At 48.3% G+C, this 26,295-nt stretch overlaps 1 long non-coding RNA gene across 1 annotated transcript in view; it reads left to right on the top strand.

Annotated features, from left to right (window-relative positions):
* LOC144584679 (uncharacterized) overlaps positions 1–26,295 on the top strand; it is a 191,164-nt gene that overhangs the window by 24,261 nt on the left and 140,608 nt on the right. The gene's annotated exons all lie outside the window — the stretch shown is intronic.

Raw genomic sequence — 26,295 nt, 5'->3', positions numbered from 1 at the left:
GGATGGGGAAGTAAACTTAGATCTTATCACTTGGTGTTCATATTATTTCCATGCTGAGTCTACCTGTTTGGGTTCCGTTCCATTCAAGGAGTGACTGGAGGCGATTCACATGTTCGGGATGAGTTCGTTGGTGTTCTGCTACACATTCAGGCACCCTTAGGGCACAGCTCCGGTTGCCCCATTGGAGTTCTGGCTCTCTGTCTAAGTCACCTAGCTTGCCTTGAGTTAGGAGCAGAACCGTCATCCTCTCAACTCTTAACCCAATATTCGAATGACTAAATTACAGCAGGCTGGGTCCCTTCTCAAGTCCTCGGATCCTTATGGGGAAAAAGACAAGTCGTGAAGGAGGGAACAGACTCAACGCTCACCCAGCGAGGCGTGTGGTCAAGGAAGTAGAGAACGCTTCCCTTAGAGGGAACCCTGCAGGTTTATTCAATGAAGCTGAAGAATGAAATGTTCCGGACAAATTATTTCTTCTCATATCACCTAGGCACATTGCGGAGTTTGCTAGCCCAGGGTAAAGTCAAAGCTATGACCTTCAAAGGCATTTGGGAGCATCCGTAGAGCAGAAGGCCATGAGGTGGGACAGCCATGCTCCGGGCACGTGCATTAAGCTGCATGGGTGTATGAGAAAAGACAGGTCTCTGCTGAGCATCAGTGTGGAGTGCTGGTTAAAGCAGGGGTGGGCACCGTGACCCCTTGTGACTCCAACCATGGCCCTGACCTCTCCATGGTCTGCTCTGTTTTGAGCTCCGAAACGGAGAATGGAAACTTCTGGAGGCCTTCGAGACCTGCGACGCGCCGTGTAAGGAGGTCCCAGGGCCACTCGTGTCATATCAACCCCCCCTGCCCCCAAAATAGCCATTTTTGAAAGCTGTTAACCCTGTTGCAACAACATCAACAAGCAGTCTGGCGGCACCTTCAAGGCCCAGGCATTTAGATCTGACATGTTTCGCTGGCCTTTAGCCCACGCCATCAAATGGACCTCACGAGGCATTTGATGAAGGGCGTGAGGGCCCCCAAAAGCTCGTGTCAAATAAAAATTATTAGCCTCTGAGGTACTGCAAGACTCTTGGCTGGTTTTCCTTCTATCAAATTTCCACTCGGCTTCCAAAACCAATGCTTTGATAAACACCCAGTTTCCTCACCTGACCTGCTTGAGCCAATGGCGGTTGACCAAGAAGCTTATTGGCTGGTTTTCGTTCACAGCATCGGTTTTTTCCCCCGTCTTTTGGCCGATCCTTGGTTTGTGGTTCAAAGGGGAAGGCGGTCTAGGTGTTTATAAGGTGGTACATTTGGAGGCTGGCGTTCCAACAGATCCACCTATTTTCTGAGGACATAACGAGCATCAATGCAGTCATGTCTCAAACGGTGTGTACCGTTCTGGCCACCATCTCCAACAGGATATTGGAGGACTCGAAGCAGACACAATTAAAAATGGGGGCCATGCCTGATAGCCAAGAGGGATGAGAGATGGCCGAACTGACACGAAGCCAGCCGAGGTTCTTCAATTCCAAACCCTTTCCCATCTATGGAAGTTAGAAATTATTTAGGGTCGCCCCAATCCTAGACGAAGCCTGTGTTGGCTTAGTGGCTCCAAGTGGGGGGTTCATTGTTCGTGGGTGGCTACGAACTATCACGAACCACCGTTTTCTCCAGTTTGGTGCCCATCTTTAGTGTGTTTTGAAGCCCTATGGAATATCTCTCCAAATCAAGGTACATATTCTCCACCCTAGTTTCATCTTCTCTTCAAGAGTCCCCACACTGGCTCAAAAAAAGCCTCTCGTGGCTGGATTTCACTGGATTTCAGCCCACTCTAGTTACCCTGTGATGGCTCTCCTCCTCCCAGATATGGGCTGCTTGAACATCCATTGCATTTCCGCTCCCTCTCTCGGAAAAATCACGTGCAAAACCGGGTCCAGCTCCTGCCTCCCTCTTGCCCCCTCTTCTCCAAAAGGGGCCGAGCCGTTTCCTTTATTTAATGCCCACAAAACGCCCTTTGAAGATGCAAAGTACTCCTTTCAACGCTAAATATTATTATTAACAACAAAGGACGAAACGAAATGAGGCAGGCCTCGAGTTCAAACGAGGGACTCTCTCTTTAAAGCATGTTAAGAGGAGGGCGGTGTGCGCTTATGAAGTTTACGCCGTTTCTAACGATAGAAGCAATTACCTCGTAGAGTAGCTGCACTTGGTGAATTAAAATTAATTGAATGCTACACTGGTGGGGGAGGGGGGGGAGGGGGAGGCGGAAGGGGAGGGAGGGGGCTCGCTAAATATAGTTTCCCATGGCTGGAAGCTAAGAGGATGCTTGACATCCAGAACAATGGGACCCCTCTCTTGGCATGCTGGTTCGCCAGCCTTTTTCAAGAGCGTGTCTTCTGTGGGAGAACAATTGCCATCCCATAATGCAAACTGGTGCCTTCTAGCTCGGCTGTTGCCTTCCCACAGAAGCTGAATCGAGGGCGATCCGGGTCAAGTACGTGGAAATGCTTCTCCGTCCAAAAGACATGGCGCTGTGGAACTCCCTGCCACCAGATGCCCTGGTATTTGCTACCTTGCATGCCTTTAGAGGGAGCTTAGATAAATCAGAAGCGGCTAGGGTTATTGATGTCCGCTGTTCAGGGGGCTATCTTATAACTTCCGATACAAAAGGGCAATCTGCCCCAGGGCATCAGCTGCTGCGTCTTGCCAGATGGAGGGTGCAAGTGATGCTCGCTTGCTCTGGCAGTCTCTACATGGGCAACTGATCGGCCGCTGGGCAAACAGAACCCTGAACCAGAGAACCCTTCGGTCTGGTCCTGCAGCCGTTCTGTTCTGTTCTCATGGACTCCCATCCTCCCCAGAGAGAGAGAGAGAGGCTTCATTTTTGGAATGTTTCCCCCCCACCCCAAAGTTTCGGTTGTATCTCTGTTTTATGGGGCAGGGATACCAACTGCCCTGGAGGTCATTTTTGCTAGAACCATCGGCTAGCGATGTCATAAAGCAAGCCATACGTAAAGGAAGCCAGTTGCAGGAACGCTCTTAAGGCCTGCTGTCCTTCGCTCACTCAGAAGTCAGTCCTGTTTAATTCTCTGAGGCTTACTTCTGGGTAGACCTTCAGAAAGTTTGCCCCGAGAGTCTTTGGAACTGTGCCATCAGGGTCAATCCCACAAATTAAATTAACAGTCCGTCCTTTTGCTATTTTCTGCACCGTCATATGAAAAAGAAAAAAAACCCTCCCAATTCGGAGTCTGCCTTGCTTTGCTTTGGGACGGCGGTTTGCGGGGCAGCCAAAAGCACAGAAAGAGCCGTTCCTAAACTGGACACAGGAATAATTTTGTCAGGGAAATAATGCACCCTGTCTCTCAGGCTGGCAGATTATGGTGTGAGGGGGAGAAATTAGTCATAAGCCGAATCTGCTCACTGTCCTCCCTTATTTCCATAAATTAAACATACAGACGTTCACATTTAGGGAGAGGAAATGCCCTGTGCGCGCGGGAGGGGGGTGTCTGTCTGTTTGTGTATGCCTACACAAGTATGGAAATTTGTGACCGACACACACACACATACACACCGTTTTTTTCTTCTCTGGCTTTCCATACGGTTTAATAATTCGCGTCGGGCTAACCAAGAGGTTTGTACCTTCTTCGGATCCTTGTGTGGGACGCGCCAGAGTTTATTTCCAAGTGGAACCGTTTCCTTTTAAAATTAAAAAAGGAAAGGAAAGAACTCGCGGCGAGTCGGTAGAACGTGGACGGCTCCAGGCTTGGAACAGATGTACAAACAAGATTCTTCAGAAGATCTGGAAAAATCAAAGCATCATCATCATCATCATCATGGAGTCCAGCCCTAGTCAAGGAGGCCCAGTGGGGGAATCGAACTCCCATCCTCTGGCTCCACAGCACAGAGACCTCAACCGTCATTTGGGATGACAGTAGGTCTGTGTTGATGTGTGAAGCATGAGTACCCTATAACCATGGTTCACAACCTTGAGCCCCCCCAGGTGTTCTTGGACTGCAACTCCCAGAAGCCTCCAGTACCAGTTGTGTGCTGTCCAGGGTTTCTGGGAATTGCAGTCCAAGGCCGCCGGGGTGACCCAAGATTGGGAGAAGCTGCCCTATAAGATCTCCTAGACCCTGGGGAATATTCCTTCCAAAGGGGTGGACAGGCTGGAAGGAAGCCCTCCCTGGGGCATGCCGGAGTGGCGGGATCTCCGTGACCCTTGATGCTCCTTCCAACCATTCCGTTCTACGACCCGTATGAATTAGGCCAATGGAGTTGGGTGGAAAACTTCTTTCCATTTGTTTCTGAGGAGAGCATCCTTCTGTTCCTGCCCTTCTTCGGAAAACTCATGGAAAGAACTTGGTTTTTTAAAATATATATATATATATATGTGAGAAAGCAAAAGCGAGTGATCTGTCTTTCTTTGGCGGCACCCTATCTTTGTGTACCCTGAGAACCGCAGGAGACCGCTGGGACCCCAGGCCGAGGTCACTGAGGGTCGCTCAGCACGCGCCCCCCCCCGACCTCCAGATCGGCCGGCTTTTTCTCTTGGGTAGCTGGGGATATTCGCAACGTCCTTCTCTGTTGGCTTTCCTTGCCATTTTCCGGACGAAGAGGTGGGAGGGTTTCCTTTCCTCTCTGCCGAGGCCTTTGCCAGAGTCGTGTGCGAATTCTACCCACCAACAGGTGTAGGGGGCAAAAGTGAACATATGCCATCATGATCGGCGCGGCGCGCGGTGGAGGCAACTTCTCGGAGGGTCTCCCAGGGCAGCGTTCAGCTGGGACCTGCCAGCCTTCGCAGGCACCATCTGGCCGTGATACGGCTGGCACCGGTTTTGCTATTACCCGGATCGATCAGGCAAGCCAGCAGATGCCCCCTTTTTATTACAACATATAGACAGTGTGCACACTCACACACACACACGCACACACACACAGAGAGAGAGAGAGAGAGAGAGAGAGAGACTCCCACACTCACACCCGTGCCTGCTTTCCCTATTTGGCTTCCCAATAGCTTTTCGGATGATCAAGAGAGGCTGAAAAAGCCTGAGGTTTGGAAAGATGCCCTCGGGGACTACAAATCCCAGCATCCCTCAGATTCAGAAGTCTGACCAACAGGGGAGACACAGTGCTCCAAAAAAACAACAACAACAAACCAACGCGTCTGGTTTACTAAGACAATCAATTAAAATTGGTAAAAGTTAAGGATCCTTTTGGTCTGAGCTTGGTGAGAGGGAGGTTCCAAAAATGAGTTTTTGGTAGCGGTAATACTATTTCATGACTCATTTCCTTGCCAGGTTGATATTATGCTTTTTTTCCCTAAGCCTTCTTTGCTCTTGGCTTGCCTGCCTTTTGTCGGTGGCTGTCACCCAGCCACAAACCCTTACCCACATGCCAGAAGTGCTTGGAAGCTGATACAAAATGCAGGAGGCGGCCAACGGCAGCTTTTATTTTACTGTCTACATGGATGTGGTCTTCCCAAAATTTAGAATTGGGTGGAATTTCAAGCAAACTTTAGCATGGGCGGACTCCAAACCAAAGCTCCAGAAGGTAGAACAGGCCCCTAAATAAGCAGGCAAAAAAGATTCTCTTCTGTGCCTCAGGCCCTAAAAGGTTGACACAGTGAGCACATCGTCAGAAGCAGAGCTGTGATAAAAAAAGACATCTGATAGCCCCAACCCAACCTTGCTTCGCTCTGCTGCTGCAAAAAATCTTGATTTCATTTTGGGATCAGCTCTCAAGAGCAGCACTTGGAAGTAATTAAGTTCTGCAGTCCACTGCAACTAGTTACTTTTGTCCAATGACCAATATTATTAGAAGTCACAAAGTCACAATAAAGGTAACCTGCAATTACAAAGCTACTTCTTAGACATAGAAAGTAACAGCTTCTAGTTACTTTCCAGGCATTGTAGGGGATTTTTTGAGAGGCACATTCATGGGGATTTTTCTAGATTTATGCCAATCTCCTCTCTATCCTAAGTAGCAAGGGAGGTATCATTTGGCCTAGCTTTTAAAAAAACATTTCTAAGTTGCAATATCAAAACTAGCCACTAGATGGGACCAGAGACCCTGTATAATACAACAGATTAATCACACATACCTCAGAAACTCCCTCAGTCAGAGCAACAACAGTGATAAATGCAGTCACTCTCGGTCCAGAGACACAATACAGGTCACACAAGTTCTGATCAGGAGCCAACCATAGACTTTAAATTTTTAACCTCTAAAGCCCTAAATGGCATAATTGCAATCTATCTTTTTTTAAAAACTGTATCTCTCTCTAGCAGCCCGTTTGGGTGTTAAGGTTATCAAAAGAGACCTTTCTCTCAGTCCCACCACCTTCATAGGTGCATTCGATGGGAACACAGGAGAGGGCCTTCTCCGTGGCTGCTCCCAGACTGTGGAACTCCCTCCCACTGGAGGCCAGTCTGGCCTCACCTTGGCTGTCCTTCCGCAAGTAGGCGAAGACCTTCCTCTGTAGGCAGGCTTTCCCTCAGTACTACCTAGGATACAAGAAACGGGGCATAGCTAAATAAATAAATAAATGCAAGCCTGGGTGTGCTTTTGAGGAATTGTCTGTCTGGAGGGAAAACATTGTTATAGCTGGAAATACACTTTTCCTGTAATGTGTGGATCAATGCACAGTTGTTTGCAGAGTTCTAATGACCTTCTGCTTCCCTGGGTGGCTGGAGTGATCAGATCTCGGAGCCTTTCATTGTCCCTCCCAGTTAAATCCAGGCAAATGGCTTTATCTTTGCCGAGGAGGACTTGACGCCGGGCATCTCCCACGGCGGTCGCTCCCAAAGTGGAAGGCAATAGCTTCAGCCGAGGAAAAGGGTCTTTTCCTCCACCCGTCACCGCCGGTTCCTTCCCGATGCCACGTAAATAATTGAGGAGCGCAGGCGCGTCGGCGGTGCCTCTCCTCGTTCGCGGCACGGATCTGGTGCCAGCAAACTTGGGAAAAGGGCCCAATAATAATGTACCAGTCCAAAGTAATTAAAGTGCATCATTACATATAAATTTGTAATTAAACACTTTAACGTAATCATCCCACACAGCGTGATTCCTGATGAATTAATTAAAAGAACTCCAGAAATGAATGTTTTCCATGTCGGCATTGCTGTAAGGCAGCCTTTCCCGTCTCCCTAACTATTCCTGCAACATGTTGAGAAGTAATTAGATCATTACTGGGGAGGACAGGAAGGCCCACAAGTCCAGAAAAAGAAACGAACGCTGCGGTGGAGATGAGGAGATGGGATGGAAGCCGGAGCAAGAGAAACTGACTGGGGTGGAAGCCATCCGCTGCTGTACTGGCTGGAAAGCCATGCCGTTCGACGCATTTTGCGAGGGAGGAAACCTTTGCTCTCTCCCCTGGAAGCTGAGGGCATGTCTCAACGCTTGCAAGGTGGTATCTCTGCATGCTCGGGGTATTCGTCTACAGTGCAGAAACTATACATTCTGGATATCCCATTATTATTAAAGCTGAAATCTGCCAGCAATCCAGAGATGTGATTCAGGAGGAGCTTCGGGGCCAAGCATTCAGACGTGCAAATGAAGTCCATGTTTACCTCCCGATGACCAATCACAAAGCAAAGCAAGCTGCTTTGCCACCGGTGGGAGATCAGAAAAGCGCCCTGCGTGACCATCAGTCCTTGGCAGCACTTAAGGAAGTGTGGCTTCCAAGGCTGGCTTCGCTGTGATGTGTAATTTGGCCTTAAAGAGACACTTTCCACATGGATGGGTTTGCTAACTTGCTCTTCCTTCAGCCTCAAAGATGCAGCCCCTCCAGATGTTTCTGGTCAGTAAGTCCCGTCCGTCTTAGCCACTTGGTGAGGAAAGCTGGAGCCTTAGAGTCCAGAAACATCTGGATTATGGCAGCTGCCTATCCCTGGGGCAGGAGGTGCCTTCACAGAATGGCCAGAAGCAGGCATGAAAAATGAAACACCAAGAAAAAGAAACAGGGGCAGTAAGGAAATCCATGACCCCAAGAGACTCAGCACTCTTATTTTGCATTAAAAGTTTGAAATGCGGATTTATCAGAGGCCAAGGCAGGAGGTGTGACTCGAGAAAGAAATACATACAATGGAAAGTTGTGAATGGGGGAGGTGGTGGCTCAGCGTGCCATTCAGGACCTGCCTGAGGATGGGCCATGTCAAAGGCCACCCCCCACCCACCCCCCAATTTCCTTGATTAGGGCTCTTGATCTTCCAGCCGGACCTTCATTGGCCTGCTCTTGAAAGAGATGATGCCTTCCTAAAGATAAGAGAGGGGCACAATCAAAGGATGGTTTGTAAGTAATCAGAAAGTGGTCCAGGCTTGTGGTTGCTTTAACAGAAGCAACCGGCTACTGTGGTGATACGATGTCCAGGGCATACCCGTGCATTGACGTTTTTTACAACCTCGCATGCTGCTTGTAGTTTGTTTGGGTGGGAGGTTCCTTTCTGGGCTGGGAGGGGCTGTCTATCTATCCAGCACTAACCAATCGTTCCTTCCTGCCTCTGAATTCAAAGAGGACCCCGCCTCTCTGCTGAGCATCCTCTTTTCCCTCTGTTGAGTCTATTGAAGCCTCTTGGAAGCCGTGGTTGTTTGCTGTTGATCTGTTCATAACCGTAAGTAGAAAAAAAAACCACTTTCATTCTTTCTCTTGCAAACGTCTCGGAGCGAGTCATTGAAACCTTCAGTGCCAATTCATGCGCAAGGGTGGACTTGTGTGGGGAACTTGTACCTGTTCTCCTCTGTGCTTGTAATGTGTAGCACGAGGGATTTTACCATGAATTTAAATTTTGCAAAGGTGATTTAGGCAGCTGGGTGCAGAGCCAGTTAGGCATCCTTCAGTCTCGAAAGACTATGGTAGCGTGCTCTGTATGGAGGGCTTGGAACAGCGCCTAGTGTGGCTGAGGAGGCCAATTCGAGAGTGACCATCCCTTCCACACTGAAGACAAATCCAGTCTGTCCCCTGTCCGGCTCCCTGGTTTTGCTGCTTTTGTGACTTCCTCTTTGCCTCGGCCTGCTGGGCAAGGGTCGCTTCAAATTGGGAGAGGCCACGATGCAGTGCCTGCCTCCAGCAGAGCCAAAGGTTATGAGTTTGATTCCCCACTTATTCCTACTTGATGGGGCCGGACTTGATTCATAGGGTCTCTTCCACCTCTGCAGTTTATGGCGATGATGATTAATCGTTCCTTTTCTTTTTCTTTTTAAGGAGGTGATCTGCTCCGCCACTGGCTGTCATTCTCTAGATCCGAGGACCCTGAGATGCAGAGGACTAGAGGCACTAAACCTTTTGCCAAAAATGCCAAACAGTGAGCTCCATCTTGATGGGTAGGAAGGCTGTTCCCTCCCCCCCCAGCCCTTCCCGGTCTCCTCTTCCTTCCTGGCACCAATCATCCTCCACAGGCTCCGCCCACTCGACGCCGCATGCCCTCGCGAGTCACTTTGGAGGTCCGTGAACCAGGACAAGCCCCAGCAGAGCCCAGCTGGTAGAACCAAGCCATGTTAATTATTCCTCAGTGGGGTTCCCCTTGTTTTAACATCCCTTTCAGGGCTGCCCAGACATGTCGCCTCGCGCCGCTCAACTTTGCCACCTGATCTTCACCGCAGAACACCGCCTCCGTTTGACGCCGAACCCAAACCCACCCGCCGGCCCAGGCCGGCAGAAAGCTTGGGGTATTCATTCCCCATTCAGAACACAGTACGGCCCGAGAGAGTGCCTTCTACCCAAGCATGAGAACTTCTTTCACCGATTCTCCCCTTTTCTTTTCCTTGACCAGATTTGCAAATAAAATAAATTCTGGGTGGAAGATAAGAGTGATCTCTCCTTGGACCCAGAGCGAAATATTGCACCCTCAAGGCAAATCCTGAGCAAGTGATAGCCACTGATAGCCACTGATAAGGTGTAACGGGGGGGGGGGAGGGAGACAAAAAAGATGTTCATGTTTCTAGGGGTACAACGTCTGATTAGTCTCTTCCACGTTGAAACCACAAAATTTGCCCAAATAATACGAATAAGGCCTGAAGAGGAATAACACCAATTGGCCCGTATGTTGGGAGCTGCAGCTCTGCTCCACGGACTTTTAAGGATGCGAAGCATGGAAAGGTTTGCTCGCGTCTCTCCCATCCATCATCCAGAGGTTCTGTGCTGGGTGTACTTGCGATCTTGCTTGCTCGAAAGAGGAACGGGCGGTTCGGTGGCACGAAAACCTTTTCCACAATCGATGGAGATGCTGAAGAAAGAGCGCTTCGCGATTCCTCGCCCAAGTGCCTCGTCAGCCCTGAATCAATGAGACCGAAGAGTTTAACAAGTGTGCTTCTGCACCCCCTACTGCAGTTTACAAGGAGCTGTCGAAGCAAATGTAAATATTGTTCACAATCTGCATCTCAGCCGCAGGCAGCAAAGGCCACGCCACGTCCGGGGAAATGGCTCTGTTGGGTTTGCTTGTTCTTTGTTTACTGCGCTTGGTAACCTGTCCTTTAATTCCGAGATACAAGCACCGTAAACAAAAGCCCTCCCCATGAGCCAGAGAACCAACATCCATTCCTATAAAATGTAATTATATGTTTACTATTGGCCAGTGCGGTGCAGAGGGAGGGAGACCTGGGTTCGAATCCTGCTTGGCCTGGAAACCCCACTGGGATGTGCTGCTGGTAAAGCGACTCCTTAAATCTCTCACATACCTTGAAAGGCCTCTTGAAGTCTCTATAAGAGGGTTCCCACTCGATGACATATCAGAACTTGCATTTTTGTGACGTCTGCCAAGCAGGAGGACGCGACCCTGGTTGGTCGGCAGTGGATGAGACAACCGACCGGGGAGAAACGAGGAGAGGCCAAAGGAACGAAGGGCTGCAGCACAGGGCTGGCCCTACCATTAGGCAGAGGGAGGCACCTCTTTCAGGTGTCAAATTCAGGATGTCACCATCATTTCATCATCGTCCTCTTAGAACTCGGAGCTGGACGGGACCCTGTAAGATCATCCAGTCCAGCCAGTCAAGGAGGCCCCATTGGGGAACCGAACTCCCAACCTCTGGCTCCACGACCAGAGACCTCAACCACTGAGCTATCAAGGCAGTTTGTTTTGGACTGAGACTCCACCCACGGGGACAATACGTTTTCCAAGCTTTGGGGAAGGCTAGGGATTTCCCAGCTAGGAAAAGTTGCTCCTTTCACACTGGGCTTCTCCAGAACCTCTCAGGCACCACCGCTGAAGGCCAAGATAATTTGGGATTCTGTAGTAGTCCGAAATGACTACAGAATGTCCTAAGCCCTGGATCTGCATCATACCTTGCTTTTGAGTATTCCCCAAAGGTGTTTGGTCTGGGGCAGCTTTATCCAAACAAGGCATTTGACGGATGGATGGCTTTTTTTTTCCCAGGATGGCCGTTCAGTCCAAAATACGTGTTCTTAAAATAATTCTGGAGAGTGTGCCAGAATCCCCACATGAGTATGAAGAAACCTATACCTTTGAGTAGTGTTTTAAGCAAAACATACGTAGAACTGGAAAATTTCAGCCATTCTTAGCAGGGAGTAAACTGTGCTCAACAGGGATGGCGAGGGAGATGGTTTGTCCTCTGTGCTGATCAGTACAGATCTTTGAGGGTGGATTTGTTCGAATGGTAACACCCAGAAGTCTGTTGCAATTCCCCAGCAGAGGAACCTGGTGAGTGCGACTGCAAAGCATTAGGGGTATTGTAGTTTCCTAAGAGGCTGTCTGTATGGAGCGCCATCGGCAAGGCTACGACAACAGCCCTAATGCTTTGCAGTGCAACAGAGCCGGAAGTTACATCCAACACCTGAGGAAACTCTGTGTATAGCTCTCTGTGTTTGTGTGTATCGGTGTCCATGGGCTAAAGCCTCCCGAATTCTAGTTTGGGGAATTCCAGCAGATGTCTGGGAGCGGTAGTTAAAAAAATATATATCTGGGAGTGGTAGTTTGAAAAATCCTCAAACTTTTTCCTTATGTATCTCCTCCTTCTGCACAAGTGGCTCGTTTGAATGCAACTCTTGCCCTCTATCTGATCATGATCTGTAGGGTCCCTTCCGGCTCTGTAGCTCTAAGAGGATGGGGATGGTGAGTACCTGTATGATTTGACGACCTGCAGCATCAAGAGTCATCTTAAAAGGGGGAATCTAGAGTTTGGCACAAGACGGAAAAACATCTAGGTTATCCAAAGTTGGGAGCCATTGGCCAAGGCCATCCAGGTAGCGAGAGGCTTCGAAGAGCCACGCTTCAAAAGGATGGTTTCTCTGATCTTGCATGAATCAAGCAGCACCAAGAGAAGTTCCACCCCATTGAGACGGGCGATCCTTGTACGGGGACGTCTGTCCGTGCTTCCACCCAACTTGGAAAGCATCTCGTGGCAAGAAACCGAAACGTCATGGGACGCCTCACTCAAGCAGCCTGTGTCTCAGTGGTACTCAAAACATCTGTAGATTGGGTTTGATCATTCTTGACAGCTGCAAGATGGAAGAGGCCTGGGGGTGGAAGGGGTTGGAGGGGAAAAGAGGTGGGGGGCCCTCATCACTGGTCTGGATCTCTCCGAGGCCGGGGGACCCCCGTTCCTCGTCCTTCCTTAATCCCCTGAAGAACAATTTACCTTTTTCGGAGCAGGTCCAAGATGTTAATTAAGATAAATCTACCTCAATTTTTAGATTCTCTTATCGTGTAATTTATCAAAATTATGTTAATTATTTCTGTAGGGCAGCAAAATTATTACCTCTTCCGTGTCTGATTTGTATTAATATTCATAATTTAATAATTCAGCAGCCAAGCCATCTGGTTTGGGGAGCCGCTCTGCTTCCTTCCCTTTGCTCCAGCCAAAAATATTCTATCACTCTCTCTCTCTCTCTCGCCTCCTGCTCAAGACCAGAATGTTCTCCGTCTCTCTACAGCCCCCGCTTCTTCTTCCGCACGCCGTGCAACTTGCTGCCGCCTCACCTCTGCCCTTTTGATAGGGCAGGCGCGACGTGGCGCTCCGAACCTGTGCAGAGGAAAAAAACACCAAAGAGGGCCCTATCCGAATCTCCCCACAGCACCCCTGTCACATCCGTGCAACTCAGCCCTGCAGGTGAGCATAGCTGAATTGACATTTTCCACACTTAGTGATTTTTACACTGTAATTTGACATAATTAATGCCTACATTACTGCTGATAATTTAGCTAGTTAATTAAACTCGGAGGAGATAATTAAGGAGAGGCTATTGCTCGGACTGCTAATTGTTTTTGTCATTATTTCGAGGCGGCCCGACAGCTGCTCGCTGAGTCATCCCCTTTTGTCAGCTGACAGTGGGGGCCCCCGTCCACGTGACCACGACAAACCTGGGGGGGGACCCCCTGGCCGAGGTTCGCCAGCCTGCTTCCTCCAGGCTATCCCATGTCTCCCCACACCCCACCCGAGTGGAAATGGAGGGGCTGCCCCCCCGCCGCCCCCCCCAACAAGCTGGAAGGGAGCCAGCCTCGAGAGCGACGGCCGTCTCGTCCACGCACGAACAGCTGAGCTCGGCCGCTCTGCACTTTTGTGTACAGATGGTGTATGAATATTCACACGGCCGGCCTTAGGATCTCCCCCCGTTGAGGCAGCACATGGAGCGTGCTTCTGCCCAGCGCGTGGCTGAAAAGGTGCCACGGCGTGGGTGTTTGGTCTCTGTGGCATATGCTTCCCCACCCCCTCCTGATCCCTCGGTGACAGAGTTTCCAAAAGTTCTTCCTGAAGACTACAACACCCCCAATTCCGCCCCCCGGTCTGCAAGCAGGACCCCTCGTTTTTCCAAGCACAGCTTAAAAAACAAAGGCCTGCACCATTGTGAACAGTTCCCTGGTTCCTTCCAGATGCTCCCTGCAAGCCAGCAGGTCAAGCATCATCATCTGAGAGGAACGGCTCCTTCTTCCAGACCCGTCCTCCGGCTGCAAAGGTATCTTAAGACTCTCCTCTGTTTCTCTTCAGCTTGCGTCCGGACACATCCAAACATGTTTTTTTTTTGGGGGGGGGATTGTTATAATTGAACATGAACCAATTTCACATAGATAAAGACATAATTACAAGATATATCGAAGGTGGAAACAAGCCCCCAAACATTGCTACAAGACCTCCACGCTCTCCAAAGAAACCAACGCAAGACAATCTTGGTTCGCCACCATCAGAAGGAGGCCTATAACAGCTGCTCCCTTTCTCAGAGTCCCGTAATGAATGGATCTTCTCTGGGAGATGGGACGTTCAAGCAGGCGTGTCTACCAACCCTTCTGAGTCTCCAGCTGGCTGTGCCATTCCCATCATCCCAGCCTTATGCTGGTGGTGGGTGATGGAGGTTGTAGTCCAAGAGGATCCACAAGACCAGAAGCTCGGATCAAGGATGTCGATTTCCTTCAGATATGCAGGAGGCCACCCGGATAATGAATAATCTGTTTTCTCTCCCCACGTCTCGCCAACGAGCTAGAGTATTTCTGTTGAGGTGGGGAATGTCAGCAACAGCCTGCAATGAAAATAAAACAAAACTTGACACTCCGGCAGTCTAAATTCTGTTCTGCACCAATCATGCAAATTTGCATCCGTATTCTGCAGCATTTCTGCTGATCTTTGTTCTTCCATTGCATCAGATATTATAGGGTGGGTGGTGTTTTGTTTTTTTGGGGGGGTTGCTGGGGAAAGTAAGGCCATGACGGGCAATCTGTCTCAGCTATTTTTCTGGCATCAGCGCTTGCCTTGTGCCTTTTGAGCATCCCATTGCAACGTAAGGTCTAGAAACTTTATTGCTTAAAAAAATGAACACGACAATCTTGTCCCTAAAGCCCAATAGTCCAGAACCGGGACCTATAAGGATCTGACAACTTAAAGAAAAACACTGTGAGGAATATAGGGTCATAACTAGGATGGGGGTCTATGAAGCCGATGCCCCACAGTGTTAAAAGCTGGGCTGGAGACAGCTTTGGAGGAAAGCTCCCATTCTCTTTATGCCTCGTTCTGATCCTTACTTCCTCAGTCTCTCTCTATCTCCCCAAGACTCGGCAGAAAAAAGAAAGAAAGAGTTCAATCACCACTTACAGCCAAGGGACGATGGGTAGACCTGTCTTCCTCTTTGCTACTTTTGGGTCACAGACCTTCCCTCATGGGGAACATCTGCTCTTTCAGCAGCTCTCTCTCTCTCTCTCTCTCTGCCTCCCTTGCCAAATTTGCCTCGTCTTCCCCCCCCCCTTCTCTCTGCTCCCACCGGCCCTGGAGTTTTCTCCAGATTATACATCTTCCAGGATGTTATTCGCCCTTCAAGAGTCTCCAAAGGAAGTGTGAGCAGAACCGTCACAATATTGCTTCGGTAGGAAATCAAAATACCAACTGGCGTAGGCTGTCAAGCTGGTTCACTTCCGACGGGCACCACAGCTTGGCTTCCCAACAGTTTCCTCGCCGCCACCCACACACCATCCCGGTCGCCCCCGCTCTTTCGCTGTCTGCTTTGCTGCCCGGGCATATGGTCTGAGCAGTGCTTCTTCTCCCCCCTCCCATTAAAAAAAAACATCACAACGAAGAAGAAGGAGAAGGAGAAGGAGAAGGAGAAGAAGAAGAAGAAGAAGAAGAAGAAGAAGAAGAAGAAGAAGAAGAAGAAGAAGAAGAAGAAGAAGAAGAAGAAGAAGAAGAAGAAGAAGAAGAAGAAGAAGAAGAAGAAGAAGAAGAAGAAAGGCCGCAACTGGTCAGAACTGGGGCGGTGGGTTGCCTGAAACATTTCCAGTCCCATGACAAGACCCTGTTTACAAATCTTTCTGTGCAGATCCCACAGAGGCCAGCTGTGCCGGCCGGCAGATGATGGGATTTGTAGTCCAAAATTCTAACTCTTTGGAGCTCCGGTCTTGACGCAAGGGAAAAAAATTAATCATTATTCAGATAAATAATCATAATCCTGTGCCTCCAAGTCAATTCTGACTTATGGGAATCCTTCTCAGCGTTTTCGGGTTACAGAGTGCTCAGAAGCGGTTGGCCATTCCTTTTTTCTCTGGTGGCATCCCCGGGACAGTGCAGCTGGCCCAAGGCCACCCAGGCTGGCTCAGTGGGGGAATCAAACTCCCGACCTCTGGCTCCGCAGGCAGAGACCTAAACCACTGGGCTATCCAGCCAGTTCGTACATAACAGAAAATAAGTAGAACCATCAACACAAGTTTTGCTTTCCCTTACCGTTGCCAGCTACACTTTCCGATACAATCCCAAGTCAAAGTCAAAACTCGAAATGGACGAGAGTTAGAATTAACAGTACTGAGAAACCATTATAAATATTTATGCCACTGTTAAGTATTGATATAAAATAGAGGCTTTCACATCTTCCCAAACGGGTGCCGCACATTAGCAATTTTTCTCCCCGCCTTTTGTCTTCCGCCTCTTTAACTTCCCAAATTCTGTCAGTTTTGACATTTGAGGAGCGTGTTAAAGCTTGGTAATCCACTCTTTTTTAACCGAAGGTATTTTTAACGCAGTGTGTTTCTGGCGATTACAGTTTTAGCAGCTGTCAACAAGTCAAAAATTAGGGAATAATTGATCTTTTCCCCCACGCTCCGATCTCATGGCAAATTAATAAATATTGATGATTCTACTTTGTTTGCATTTTCTCTTTCCGAAGAGGAACGGGGACCAAGGGTTTTCCTATCCCAAATCTCTGGGACTAGAGATAAGCCACCACTACGTTCTAAGATCATAGCGTTTCCGATTTGTAAAGGTCTTCAAAAGTCTCATTTAACCTAACCTGTTGTTCCATGCTCAATGCTGCTTATAGAGCCCCCCCCCCCCCCCCGGCAGATGCAGGAGCCTGGGTTTTGTCAGATTTGGTGGGGAGCAAAACCGGATCCAGATTTAGTCCGAACTTCAAAGCAGCTTTCCAAAATGCCAAACTTATTTTGGAAGAGAGATTCAGTACCATGGACAGCCCTTGCTCCCACATCCAACCCCTTGATCCTACCACATCCATCCTCAGAGGATAGATCTCAAATATGACACAGTGTCTTTATGCCCAAAGCCCACATCACCTCCCCTGAGTCCCTTACCTCCACTGAAAGAAAACTGGGGTCCATTATCTCTGAGGGGGTGGGGTTAGAAGCAAAAGAGGGTGGAGCTAAGCACAAAGGAGGCGGGGCTTTCAAAATGGCCAGGGCTTGAGCCTCAGGAAAGATCTGAAGTTTCAACACCCAAGCTTTCCCGTCTGTACCCACATCTTTATTACCTCTGCTTAAAACTGCAGCAATGTTAATCTGGTTTAATTAGGCGATGATGCCCCCCATCAGCTTGATTTCTTTGGCTGCAGCTTCCCAATAAGGAAAGCACTGGAGAATATTTTCTGGTGTTTAAAAAAGAAAAAGAAAAGAAAAAAACATTCCTCACAAGATCCAGAATATTTAGTTGAGATGAGTCAAAGAATGGGTGGGCTCCTCGAAGGTCATCCAGCCTAACCCTCTGCTGATGCTGGGAACCCACTACCTGAGTATTTCTGAGCGATGGAGATACCGCTTCTATTTAAATACATCCAGGAATGTTCACCAACTTCCACTGCTGTTCCTCCGACGGTCTTGATAGATAGCTTGTGGCATCAAGAAATTCCTCCTAATGTGTTTTGGGTCTCAAACCTGTGATTCTCATTATAATGTTGGCTTTAAGGTCCCAGCAAGGCTAGTAGTCGGGGATTTTAGGACCCAGGCCAACAATATTTTCAGGGCTTGAACATTCCTAAATTTGGTAATCAGTGGTCTAGATTATATTCCGCCCACCCCTCAGTTGTAGCTAGGGACTCCAGGTTGGTGGGTGCTGTGAATCCATTCCAGATCTTTGTCTGTGCCTTCCTGGAGTTATTCAAGCTGCCGAATATAGTTGACAGGGTGCATCACCTGGGATAACTACAAACTAAAACCTGGAGCGGATTCATGACATCCCAGAAGCTGGAGTCAACACTCAACAAAGGCCCACATTCAAATTTGATTGTTATAATGTTAATTCACATGATGGGCCTACTTGTTTTTCTATGCTAATTTTTTTCTCTTTATTTCCCCGCCCCCATATATTTGTTTTATCAAACTGATCTTATTTGCTAAGAAAAAGAAAAAGACTAACACAACCCATCGTACAGCAGACTTTGAGAACAGACTAGGTTGCTTCCTAGCTGCCCTGCATTCTTAGGAATTAATGTAATTAATAGGGTTAAGTCTCTGTAGCCCTGGCAGCCTTCCCATTTTTTAAAAAAACATATTCAGCTAGGCATATGAGGTTACTATTGAAAACACACATAGCCCCTCCCCCAAAAAATAAAATAAAATAAAATAAAATAAAATGGAATCTGGCTGAAGACAAATCTCATTGATAGCTTGCGATGCTAGCCAAAGTGTAGTTCTGAATTACTAAGAGAGCCATCCGTGAAACCATCTTCCCCACCATCACATCATCCAAACATGTGGGACTACAAGCCCCATTATCCCCCCTCCAAGGATGTGGCTTTCTGTTTGAAACACAAAGAACTATTACCTCTTAAATCAGCAAACCTGGAGAGCCACCATCAAACAAAGGGGAAGGCGCTTGGCTTGGCTTGTTTCCCTGTTCTTTGCCTTCCCCCGCGCGAATCGATCACAAATAACAGCCACAGCCACAGAACCGAAAAAGCTAAAAAAAAAGGGGGAGGGGGCAGAAAGACTGGGTCTGAATGAGATGAAGTTCAATGACTATTGCGAGCTACCGTTCTAAGAAATTCAGCACCAAAGGAAGAGCAAAGAGTGGTTCTTATGGGTCCCAGAACGAAAAGTGGAATTTGAAAGCCTTCTTATCACTACACCCACTTGCCAGACCCAAAAAAACATGAGCCTTCACTCACTCCAGCTTTCTGGCAGATGATGAAGTTGCTCCTGCTCAGAAAAAGGGCTCCTCAGAGTTTCTTTTCCCACTGCACCTCAAACACGAATGTGAGACGCGGAGTGGATCAACGGTTAGAACATTGGACTAGGATGCTCTGCAGGCCTGTGTTCGAATCCACCCACAAGCCTTGGGCCAGTCGCACCATCTCAGCCTGAGCTACCCTCTAGGCCTGTTGTTCTGAGGTCAAAGTCAGGGAAGGAGAAGGTCATGCCTGCGGCCATGGAATTAAAATGGGATATAAATCTGTGGAATTGCAAATAAAATAAGGAAGGGTGCCGAGGATCCAGTGAATGTGTTACATTCGTTGGGTGGATGTATCCTAACTCAGCAGCACCCTGGCATTGTCATTTCTCCCCCATAGGCTTCACGAACGCTGGATTTCCTGGGCGCTCTTCCGCCTGTCACACGCGTACAAAGAGGTCTTAAAGCACTTGGCAAGGAGAGAGATACTAAAAGGAAGAGCATTAGGTGGAAAGAGAGATAGCAGGAGCAAGAGCTATATCAGGCGTCTTCAGGCAAGATAACACGATAAATAATCAATCAATCCCCAGCAAAATCCTTAAGTGCTTGATGTATCAGCCTGCAAATTGAATCATGGTGCCTACCAGGAAGTTCTGCCTTGTAAATAAATGAGCACCGAAATGGTCCATATTGAAGGAGGAGGAGAGATGGGGGGGGGGGGAATATGCATGCATCTAATGCTGTTAAAGCTGCTGATTAAGTTTTACACAAGCCGGCAAGAGCAAACTAAAAGGTTTCAGCTTTTTAATTTAAGAAACGAGGAATATTATATAATTTCAATTTAGGCAGGAGGAGGAGATGCCTCGGATGCTGGTCAGGCAATTGGGTTAGGCACTAATGTACTTTTATAAGGTGTCAGTGTAGCCGCCGATGAAGGGTGTATTGGGGGGTACTGGTGTAATAACCTTTATTAACAATTTAATGGACTTGCTTCGACTCAATCTGTCTTAATCAGGGCTTCCTGTTCACCTGGGAGATCTGGTTTGTGAGGAACCCTGAACTCCAGCTTGATGAAAGAGGCAAGACAACGATCCATCAGTGTCAAACGCAAGGCCGTAACAAGCGTTGGAGCAAGAAAGGGGCAAGTTTTGTGAGAGGGTGGCACAGGATGGAATCCGAGCACCAGTGGGTATCAGAAGTAATCTACTGCTGAAGTCTGAGCTGGAGAAGGCCTCCTCAGAAGGAGAGGACCTCACCTCATCTTGGAACATGCTGCATCGGGGGCTCGGCATTCCCTACTGTCTCCTGTTGTTGGGCAATGTTGCTAAGGCCTGGCATTAAATCAGAAACATTTGGAAGGTTAGCCTTGGTTTGTCCTCTAGAACACTGGGCTATCCCTTGGCCAACTCATTTGAGTTAGACCCAACACTGGGATATCCCTTGGCCAACTTGGTTGAGTTAGACCCAACACTGGGATATCCCTTGGCCAACTCATTTGAGTTAGACCCAACACTGGGATATCCCTTGGCCAACTTGGTTGAGTTAGACCCAACACTGGGATATCCCTTGGCCAACTCGGTTGAGTTAGACCCAACACTGGGATATCCCTTGGCCAACTCGGTTGAGTTAGACCCAAAACTGGGCTATCCCTTGGCCAACTCAGTTGAGTTAGACCCAACACTGGGCTATCCCTTGGCCAACTCGGTTGAGTTAGACCCAACACTGGGCTATCCCTTGGCCAACTCGGTTGAGTTAGACCCAAAACTGGGCTATCCCTTGGCCAACTCGGTTGAGTTAGACCCAAAACTGGGCTATCCCTTGGCCAACTCGGTTGAGTTAGACACAAAACTGGGATATCCCTTGGCCAACTCGGTTGAGTTAGATCCAACACTGGGATATCCCTTGGCCAACTCAGTTGAGTTAGACCCTGGCCATAATGGCTTTTAACCTTCCACCATAATCTTCTCTTTCTCCTTCTTATTGCCTTACCCAGAGGCATCCGTAACTTGTGCAAAATCGTAGACCGCTGTTTCCCAACCTTAGGTCCCCAGATGTTCTTGAGCGACAACTCCAAGAAATCCTGGCCAGCACAACTAGTGATGGAGGCTTCTGGGAGTTCTAGTCCAAGAACATCTGGGGACTGAAGGCTGGAAACCATTGACCTAGGAGGAAGGTAGATAGATGGAAGCATCCCCTTGAGCTTGCTGAGGAAAACGGGATAGAAAGAGCAGATGGACAGGAAAAGGAGGAGGATCAAGAAGCACCGTGTCTAGAAAAGGGAGGAGTGGGGGAAAGGATCATTTTTTAAATCCACTTGAACAGCCCATTCCTGCCAACCTTCTACTCAGAGGAGAGGTGGCTCTTTTGGCTACCGTGACTGCAGGTGTTCATCATAGAAGAAGGGGTGGGGTGGAAGGGGGAAAGGAGGTTTCAAAATGAAGTTGTTTGCAGCTTCCCCCAGAATTATTTACAGCTGGAGGCAATATGAAACTATGTAGAGCAAGAGTCCTCATTTACATGCTAATTCATTTATACCCTCTGGATTGATTCCACCAATTCATTTTCAACCCACTAACTCTTCCAACGTGAATTATATTATCACCTCCAGAATGGCAGCAGAGAAAATCCATCAGAGGTGGGAGGATGGGATGGGGGAAGAGAAGAGGCTCAATGTCCCCTTTTGCTCTCCAAATCATCCTCTTTTGGAAAAGCATGGGGAGCAGTTGATGGCCTTCTGTATCTCTGTGTTTGCCAAGGTGTGGATCATGGGTTGGAGAAGACATGGGGCAACTCGGCTTGCACAGAAGAAAATGCAAGTCTTTGCTGAGGGAGGAGATCATCTCCATCATCTTAGAACCACAGAGCTGGAAGGATCCTATAGATTGTGTGTGTGTGTGTGTTGTGTGCACATATGTACCTACATGGTAGTGTAAATGTTTATGTGTGAAGTAGAAAATAAGATGAAATGAATGCCAAGACGTTGCCCATCCATCTTAACTTTGAAACGGGAGGAAAAACAGAGAGCTGTGGAACTCCACCTTTGGGCAGCCCTGTTTGTTATCGTTGTCAGCTTAATTTCTTGATTGCCTTTCTCTCCAATCAGGGTTGGTGGAAGGAAACGGCAGGGCTAAAACAGGGCACTGTTTCGAGGGGCAGCGGATGGGAACCCAAGTCACGTGAAGGACGAGGCAAGCAGAACTATGAAAGGCAGCACAGTCCAGACCGGCAGCAGAAAATTCACCGGACCCAGCAATGAGACTAAACAGTTTTAATATGCGTGTGGATTAAAGCCAGAAGAGGAAAGCGCCCGTCCCACACAGTCCATGAAAGGCTGGTCATTAAGAAGCTGGTCCCGTTGGGCTATTTTGGTATATAAGGCGGGCGATCCCATAAACATTTCTCTCCCAGCCTTGGCGCTAAAAATGCAACCATAAGCAAGTAAATAACGAGGAATACGCTGACTTTCCATGAAAATCCTAAAGCTTCTGTCTGAAGTAGCTGTCTCACTCAGTCTAATGGTAGGGTCACCCCTACAGGTCAGCAGACTCCCTTCAGAGTCTCCATCCTGATGAGATCAAGGTGGTCCACCCTCTTGTCATCTATGGTGGGACCTCCACATTCAGCAGCTTTCCACTTCTAACTACAAAGGGTAGGAAGTTCTCCTCTTTTTTTGGGGGGGGACTACAATTCTGAAAACCCCTAGCCAGCATGGACACATCAGATGGGGAATTCTGGGGAAAACATCTGGGAGGGGAAAGGATCTTTCCAAGCTACAGAGAAAGTTCATCTTCTGGCAGTGCACCACCTGGTCTCCAGGCACTTCCCAGTGGTTGATGGTTTAGGTGGACTTCTCTGGGTGAGCATTGCCATGCTCCACTGGCTACCTTGAACTCTGGTGATCTCCTTGAAGACAGAAAAATAGCCATCAAGCAGCCAATTGACCAAAGGGAGGGAGGAGAGGGATGATTTCCTGTCCCCTTTCTTAATTCCACTTCAAAGCTAGGAAAATTGATAACGCACTCAAGTGCAGTTGGTTTAAATGTCCTCATTTAGCTCTTGAAACTGGGCTATTGAATTCATGCTGTCCTTTGATCAAGACTGCTTAATTAAGTTATTCCCTCGATATAGGTCTTATCTTTTTTTTTTAAAAAAAAAAAAACCTTATTTATTTGTTTAATTTTAAATTTATTTATTTTTTTGCTTGAGACCGCCATCACGTCGCCACAATTGGAGCAAAAACTTCGATACGCACGCCAGGACATTTCTCTCCAAGATGACCACACACTCTCTCTCTCTCTCCTCCCAGTCCAGAAGATGATGAGCACTGTTGATGAGCGTCCGATTTGAGTTATGCCAATGTCACCTCTTGTTCACGGACAGTCCTTGCTTGGAGATGATCAGAAGTTTGCCGTACCCAAGCTAACCATGACTAGACCTTTGGAGATTCTCTTCTATGGACTGCCCCACTGGCTGAATTTCTCAGCCAGCCTTGCCTTCGATCTGGTATCTAGGACATGCTTGTCTAGAGAGTTTAGAAACGTGTCCAGCGTTTCCACTTTCCACCTGTTCCATATTCCTGGGCGTTCTGGGCATGGGGTCAGAGACAGAACTTGGAAAGAAAATAAACTTTTTAATGAAATACATATCTATTCCCCATGGTAGTCAGTTCCATAGTTCCATCCATTTCTCGCATGGGATGAGAAACAGAGCTTTGGAAAAAAAAAATCTTTCTCAGGACTACAACTCCCATAATCAGGAACTAGGGAGTTGTGGGAGGTGTAGCCCTAAAATGTAACTTTTTGACAAATACATTTCTAGCACTAGTTATGAGTTGCTCTTTTGCTTCTTTATATACCCTTGGGAGCCGTTCATCACCCCTGCACCCTGCCTCTAAGACAATCTTTTGATGATGCCATCAGATTTAGAAGACACGAACCTGCCTTCTTCCATGGCTGTATTTTGGTCCACCTAAGGCCAGCATCGCCAGCACTGGCTGGCAGCAAACTTTACCTGGTTTCAAGGGAGGAGTTTTCCCATCCCAACCTGGATAGGCCAAGATTGTCCACTTACAAACGATGGGGTTGATCACTGAGCTACAGCCACGGCCTCAATTGTGAAAGTGAGCTTCTAGTCCTCATGCCCTTGGATGCAAGGCTGGTTGAAATGGAATAGGACACCTTAAGCAGACTCAACAGATTGGTTCATCTCACCCAAAATTTGTCTCCTCCAACTAGCATTGGCCCCAGCAGTTTTTCCAGCCTTATCGGCAGACACTTAAAGTTGTATGTACCCCACAGGGGGCAAATATTGGATTATGTGGACGGCTGCTCTGCTCCAACCACACACTTCTCACAGTCTCAGTTTCTGTATCTGCCTGAATCTATGTCTGGGATCTGGGCATAAACACATGTATTTCTATTACCTATGTGTGTGTACCTCTTGATATCATTGTGTCACAGTGGTTAAACTGCAGTACTGCAGTCGAGACTCTGCTCAAGACCTGAGTTTTTATCCCGACAGGCTCAGGTAACTGGCTCGAGCTTGAGTCAGTCTTCCACCTTTCCGAGATTTGAGTACACGGTTCACTAGGTCTGCAAAGTGTTCCTTGCCTAATTATGTTGTAAGCTGCCCAGAAAGTGCGCTAACACGAGAGGGTGGTACATAAATTGAAACAGTGAATAATAGCAACGTCTTGAAGAAGGATGACACATAACATAATGGGTGACATCCAGTATTAAGGTCCAAGTAGAGTTAGGCCCATTGTATCCGTAGGGATTTGGTAGGTCAACTCCTCCGTAAGTTCCATTGATTCAATGGGTCTACTCACTGTATTACATTACTGTTGGATTTCAGCCATTGCATAAAAAAATAAGGAGGAAAAAACTTTAATAATTCAAAAGTTATATTAAAATTGTTTTCTACAAATAGGGGCAGGCCTCCACGAGTGTGTGCATGTGCCTTTATTGGCCCTTGACAAAGCCCCCTTCATGTGTACGTGTGTGTTTGTGTACACACACAAAGAGAAACTGTGTGTCGGGAACCCGTCTCCGTGAACCTGGTTTGGAAACTCTTGGTCTTCTTGAACACCACGCTCTCTGCTGCCCCTATAAAAAGAAGTTGGCAGAGCCCCTCTGGGCCTCGGGCGGTCAAGCCCAGATCCGTGGCTCCTCCAGACCACAGTCTCCGAGGCCAGCCGCAAGGTGCGCTCAAGATGCTTCTGAGATGCTGAAGGGGAGGCCGGCGGATGGAGGTTCTGGTCCATTGACCAGAGGTGGGCAGCAGGCCAGGCTCTTAATATTTATATCTCTGGCTCGGCTGGGCACCCTGCCGGCTGACCACGGCAACGATGACCACATGAAGTATCTTGGGTGTCCTCTCGAGCCCAGAGGGAACTCCCTGCCGAGCGTCCAGCACGTAAACCTGGCCGGCCATCCGAGGGAGATCCCAAGGCTCGTGTCCTCAAGACCACAACAGTGTCACCAGTTCTTACAGAGAAATGACATCACTAACCTGAATAAGTCACACAGGGTGTTCGCTCCCCACCCAACCCAGTACAAAGAAAGCTCAGAAAAGCTACTCCCCCCCCCCACCCAGATTATAACCCCGCTGTGGTGTCTGGAGGACATTTTTAGGTGTCCCAGTCTCAAAAACTAAAAATTCCATTTTTCCAAATTAAGCCTACTGGGTCTTCTCTGCCATTGAGCACTACAGAGCACCCTATATTAGAAACATTTCTTAGGGGACTACAACGCCCAAAATCCCTGCCCCCCCAAGGCAGTTTGTTTACTGACCAGGCTGGCTGGTGGATTTTGGGAAGCGGAGTCCAGAAACAGAACTTTTCTGACCTCTGCAGGACCAGAGGCTTTCTATCCTCGGGGGATCAAGAACCGAGTTCAACCCATTCCAACGTCCTGTGGTTCTCTTAAGGTTCCTCTGTGTGTGAAAAAAGTTGAGTTCCAGACTGTACTTTTCCGAATGGTAACTCCCAGAACCCATCAGAGGTTACTCCTCAAAAGGAACTTCTCTAAGATCTGTTGCAGAACTCAAAAAGGCTGCTTAGCAGGAGGACGCGACCCTGGTTGGTTGGCAGTGGATGAGACGGCCGACCGGGGAGAAACGAGGAGAGGCCAAAGGAACGAAGGGCTGCAGCACAGGGCCGGCCCTACCATTAGGCAGAGGGAGGCACCTCTTTCAGGTGTCAAATTCAGGATGTCACCATCATTTCATCATCGTCCTCTTAGAACTCGGAGCTGGACGGGACCCTGTAAGATCATCCAGTCCAGCCAGTCAAGGAGGTCCTGTGGGGGATCGAACTCCCAACCTCTGGCTCCAGAACCAGAGACCTCAACCACTGAGCTATCAAGGCAGAAAACGCTTTGCTGCTTACTTTACCTTTATCACACTTTTACTGCCTGGACTTTAGAGAGGTGGGCCTACAAGAGAAATCTGTATAGAGAAGAGAAATATATAAAGAGTAGCATATTCCAACCC

Source organism: Pogona vitticeps, chromosome 13 (assembly GCF_051106095.1).
Source record: "Pogona vitticeps strain Pit_001003342236 chromosome 13, PviZW2.1, whole genome shotgun sequence".
Taxonomy (NCBI): Eukaryota; Metazoa; Chordata; class Lepidosauria; order Squamata; family Agamidae; genus Pogona; species Pogona vitticeps.
This window is presented reverse-complemented; position numbering and strand designations above follow the sequence as displayed.